This window comes from Macaca thibetana, chromosome 13 (assembly GCF_024542745.1).
Source record: "Macaca thibetana thibetana isolate TM-01 chromosome 13, ASM2454274v1, whole genome shotgun sequence".
In the NCBI taxonomy this organism is placed as follows: domain Eukaryota; kingdom Metazoa; phylum Chordata; class Mammalia; order Primates; family Cercopithecidae; genus Macaca; species Macaca thibetana.
The window spans coordinates 88143603-88149818 of NC_065590.1; positions in this window are offsets into that span (position 1 = coordinate 88143603).

Below are 6216 nucleotides of genomic sequence, written 5' to 3' on the forward strand. Positions count from 1 at the left end.
TGAGCATAACTGAGATTCTACAAGTACAACACAGAAAATGGGAAGGAGTCTATGTGTATTGGTGAGGTAAGGAGTAGTGCATGTCTTCTTTCTATTCAGATCCTGTTAAAAAAGACCAGAATGTCTGGGGGAGATTTGACTTAGTTCCACTTGGAGTCTGTCCTTCCTCCCTGCTGGTGAGCCTCCTCTTGACTCCTGACCATGGAGGAGAAAGTCTGAGGATGCAGGGTGTGGCCATTTTTCCAATGAGTGGGACCCAGTTTGGATGTCTACAGGGGAGAGTGGCCTGTGTCCCACATTCATGGCTGATGACAAAGAATAACTGGGGGAACTTAGTTTGCGTCTACCATGAGGATGTCCTCTTGGCCTCTGAAAACTGTGGGATGAGAAATGAAGAAAGATTTGTTTACTCTATGTGAAGTATATCGGCATCTGTGTTAATAGTGAAATCTGTCTATGATTTTCTCTGGTTTTCATGTATCAGAATCAAGGTCATCCTAGCCTCATAAAACAAGTTTGGGAGAATTCCTTCTTTTATTGTTCTCTGGAACAGTTTGTGTAAGACAGGGCTTTTGTGTTCCTTGAAGGCGTAGTAAAAGTTGTCTATAAAACTGTCGGAGCCTGATGGTGTTGATATTTGGGTTTGTGGAAAGGGGAGGATATGAAAAGGTGGGGGCAGGGAGATGGATTTTTTTAAACTCCCAACCTAATTTCTTTAATAGATGATCAGCTTCTCTAATATTTCTTTGCTTAGCCTTGATAATTTACTCATTTCTCTAGGAAATTGTTCATTGCATATTTGTTTTCAAGTTTGCTGGCATGAAACTTTTTCTAACATTCTGTAAAGTTGGGGAAAAGTTTATACTGTTCTACTGTACCTGTAGTTTTGTCCTGCTTTTTATTTTGTTTTTTCTTCTTCTTTTTTTTTTTTTTGACTAGCCTTGAGATATTTGACTATTTTATTAGCCTTTCCAAGAATAAGTTTTGGATTTATCGTTTTTCTCTTTTTTATCTTGTTTGTCTATATTATTTCCTTCCTCTAACTTTCTTTAGATTACCTTCTTAAATTGCACATTTAACTCATAGCTTGTCATTCTTAATTTTGTATGTCTATATCTATATTTATTTGTAGGGACACATATCCCTGTAAGCATTGCTTTAGTTGCCTCCTACAAGTGTTATATATGATTATTTCAGTCTCTTTTTTTAATCTCTTTTTTATTTCTAGAAGCTGGGCATTTGTCTTTCTTGTGAGCTCACTTGTATGTTTTCAGTACTTTTCTGTTGGTAATATTTTATTTTATTTGTGGAAAAAGTGTTCCACAAATAAAATATGTTTCTACCATGTTACTGAGATTGGAATACTAATATACTTCTTAGAGTTGAAAATGATATATATATGTATATAATTATATGATATATAGAGATATATGTATATATGATATATAGATATATAATATATATGACATATATTTATAATAATATATGTATCATTATCAACTCTGAGAAGTATATTACTTTTCCAAACTCAGTAACATGGTGGAAACATTTTGTTTATTTGATATATATTATATATATTATTATGTGATATATATAATTAGCAACTCTAAGAAGTACCTTCATTATATATAGGATATATATCATATCACATCAACTGTATATATGTATCATATCAACTTCAGTCTATCTATCTATATATATGTATATAGAACTAGGAGAGAAATAATACAGCATTAATATTGAGCTTTCTGAAAAATAGGATCTCCAAATCAAAGAATAAAAGTAAATGGATTTATCAATGGGATATTTTAATGATCAGGCATTAAAAAGACAGGTTTTTAAAATGATCAGTCTAAATTATAAGTCAAACAGCTGGTAGCATTTTGATTTCTGCATCTGCAAACTGGGAATGAGAAAGTACTTTAAAAGTAGGCACAATGTTACAATACAGCATATGAAAATTCTAATTTCCAAGTACTTGGAGTCAGATATAATGAGATATATGTCAATGTGTTTTGTAGACCATAGAGCAGTGATAGGATATGATATGATATGATATGGTATGATACACGATAGGGTTTGGTGGTGTCCCCATCCAAATCTCACCTTGAATTGTAGCTCCCGTAATTCCCATGTGTTGTGGGAGGGTCCTGGTGGGAGATAATTTAATCATGGGTGCAGTTTCTTTTATACTGTTCTTGTAGTAGTGAATAAGTCTCAAGAGATCTGATGATTTTATAAGGGATTTCCCCTTTTGCTTGATCCTCATTCTCTCTTGCCTGCCGCCATGTAAGATGTGCCTTTCACCTTCTGCCATGATTGTGAGGCCTCTCCAGACATGTGGAACTGTGAGTCTATTAGACCTCTTTATAAATTACCCAGTGATGAGTATGTCTTTATCAACAGCATGAAATGGACTAATACAATACACAACACAATTATTATTTTTAAGTATCTATTTGTAGAAAAAGTTGTTTGAATCCTTTAGGTTTTTACAGTCTGACAAAATTAGCACATTTAGAACATGTACTAAACACTTTAAATGTTCCATTAGGTGACATCAATGGGCAAATGTTTGTGAACAAATTCAGGTAGGAGGGAATAAAGAGCTTGTTGTGTGAGAGGTGTCTATGAAGTTTCAGTCTTATTCCCTCTATCTCGGTCCTGATTCAGGGCACTACTTTTTTTGGAGTCTCACTCTGTCACCCAGGCTGGAGTGCAGTGGCATGATCTTGGTTCACTGAAGCCTCTGCCTCTGGGATTCAAGCAATTCTCCTGTCCCAGCCTCCCACTTGGCTGGGATTACAGGCATGCACCACCATGCCCAGCTATTTTTTTTTGTTTTTAGTAGATACGGGGTTTTACCATGTTGGCCAGGCTGGTCTCAAACTCCTGATCTCAGGTGATCTGCCCACCTTGGGGCTTCCCAAACTACTGGAATTACAGGTGTGAGCCACTGCACCCGGCCGGGGCACTACATTTTAAAGGCTCTATCACATTCCTTTGTATATCTTTGCTGGCATTCATTTTCTTTACATTTTAACTATTATCAAATCATTTTTTTTTAATTGGAAATAGGTTATAAGTGATTAATCAAAATTATCAATGAAATTTCATATGTACACATAGAGTGATAGAAGGGGGAATGTTTTATTTCTCCTCTTAAACTGAGGAATTTGCCACTAGATGTGAGGTGTTTTAATCAAATTCTAAACCACAGCTATCTTTGCTTCCTGAATACAAAGTTCTAGTAATAAAGTAGCTCAAAACTGACCCCCTCTCAAATGGATGATCCAAGTTATGACAGCTAATTCATCTCTTTTGATGCATAGAAGTTATTCTCTTCAGAGTCAGATGTGTACTCAACATTCCTCTGCATTTTGGAAATTATAATTTTCAAAAGAGTAATATAATGGTAATTACTTCTCTCGACAATTACTCACGAATAAATCACATCTATAGAGTTAAATGCCTTTCTATTTATTCTATTTTTCCATCTGGACACAAGTTAAGTACTCCTCATGGCACCATAGCTTTTTTTTAAAAGATTTGTAAAAGGTTTTTCATGGCACTATTAGTCTAACTATCATGCATTCCTCTATTCATTAGTCAGCAAATAAGGGTAGAAAAGTTATCCTTCCAGATCTGCTCCTAACCTACATCCTACATGAAGCCTGCTCTGGTAATTCTAGTTTGCAGAAACCTCTCTTTTGAGTATCTGTAGAGTCTCCTTGGGCACTGAACATGCCTGCCCTGGTTCCTCTCCTGAACTACTAGGCAATATCCAAGTGCTTATGCTGTTGATGAAGATCTGTGAAAAGGAAGCTTGCAAAATTTTAGGCTGCTGCCTCCCTGATGAGAATCAAAATAGCAATATATTTGCAAACATAAACTTCTGTCCATGAGATTTTGATATGATTACCATGAATCCCCTCCACACACTAATCCAAGTACTGTGGGAGGGCAGTGGTGTCTGCACATATGTTTGAAAATTCTCAAGTCCTCTGTTTTGTCCAAAAAGTTTTCACTGGAATTACTTGCATGCACTGGATTTACTTGCATACACTGGATTCTCCATTCCATACTATTTTTCCCTATTCTTTTTCTTTTTATCTTATCTTAATATTCACCTAAACAGGGGACCCTCCAATTCTTTCTCCCTGATATCATTTTCTAAATCCTATTATTTCTCTGCCATCTCCATCAGCCTCCTCCTTGACATAATCAAAAGACATAATTTTGGTAACAAAACAGTGTTAAACCAGTTTATCTTACAGCTCTGTTTGTCAGATAATTTCCGTAGAGCATAAAAATTCCTACTCCAGAAAATTCCCTTGGTCTTTTTCACCAACTAAGACTCCAGTTTCTCGATATGTTTCCCTGTAGCTTCCTCCACTCCTTCCCTAACATCACTACCCTCCAGCAACTTCTCCACAACACTTTCCACTGGATCATGCAGAGCCATTCCACATTCCCCTGCCTAAATTCCAGACTTAGTTCCTGACCTCTCTGTGCTTATCCAAAAACACGACAATGTGCTCAGTTAAACAATGGTGAGTGTTATGCTTTTTCTCCTTCCCAATCAACCTCCAGGGACAAGAAGGAGGGCAGAGGGTTATTGCTTCCATGATATGGAATATGCCACCCTTCCTTCAGGGAAGATCGTTATCTCTTCAGCACTGGGAGATGAATGGATCTTGGATGTTCATTCTGGAATAGTATCTGAAGATGGCCACAATCATATATTATAATTCTTCTTTGCTAATTAGAGTAACACTTCCTGATCTTTGAGCCTTAATACCAGAGAAGGGTGTGTGTGTGTGTGTGTGTGTGTGTGTGTGTGTGTGTATAGGAAAAGCAGGATTAAAGAAAGGAGGAGGCCAAAAATGAGCTGACCATGAGACATTGTAGAGTTACGATTAAGACATTTGGAGAAAAACTTTCTGGCAACCACAGAAGCAAGGAAAACCGGGTGAGTTCATCAACAGGACAGAGAAAATACACTCATTCCTCAACAGATACACATTTTCTGAAATCTAATTGTAAAAATAACTTGCAATCGGATATGGTTGCATTTATTCTTGACAGTAGTTTTACAACAAATTTTGAGCAGTTTCCATATAGCATCTGTTTTACCGACCCACTCAGAAAAGCCAAAGGCATGGCATCATTGCATGTCTTCATGGAAAGCATACTGCTGTGGCTAAGGCAATTGGTTCAAAAAGTCTTCTAGTGACACCAAGGAAGGTGTAAATGGATTCAGAATTTAGTATCACTGAGACACTTCCCTCGGATAGAGGCTTGTGTATGCAGGAATCTAAGTCTATTTGCTACAACATATGTTTGACCCTAATATGAGTCCCACTTGTATCTTATTTCACGGAGTTCAAATTCTTGGGAATTTAAATGATTCGGCCAAACTGATTTAGTTTCAGAATTCTGAGATTCTGAAGATTGTATAATATGTGGCAAGTTCTTGGTTAGACATTCCGATAACCAAACTTTTTGTTCTAACACTAATATTCTTTAGGGCTCCTGTAGGAAAAATTTAGGACTGGAGGAAATTAACATGCATGCAACAGGAATTACTCAGTAGGTGGAATCAGTCCTGTTAGCCCTATCTGTGCAGCCTCCCGTGGAAGACCCCTGTTTCTGTGTAGCTCAAGGCTGCACTGAAGTTGGAGAGAAGATGATATAGGAGCATAACCAGCAAGCTCGGTGGGCTTGCAGGGACCCTTGGGAGCCCCTGATGGGAGCCGGCTGCCTCTGCGCTTACACAGCTGTAAGGCTCTTCATGTTCTTGGGCTGGCCTAGCACATGTGTGGCTTCAAAATGTTCAGACCTCAGGCCTCAAATAATCTTTTGTTCTGTTTTCCTGCTTTGTATGTTTGACTCAGTAGCTTTGTTTGTTTTCATAAAATATTTCCTTTTGGTTTGTGTTTCTTGGCATGGCCCAGTTTGGGATTTTCTACACGCAATCTTCTTGGGACCCCTTGCCATTCATAATGCCACACTTCCAGGAGATCTGCAAGCTTTCAGATGATTTCCACTTCCCAAGGCTTGGGAGGGCACTAAGGGCCAGGATGCCCTCTCTCTCTCTCTCTCTTTTTTTTTTTTTTTTTACATGAGGGGTGAGGGCTGTAGGGAACACAACTGTGTAAGGTCTGGAGCTTCCTTACTTATAGTGCAAGAGATGTACTCAAGCCAAAGAAATCT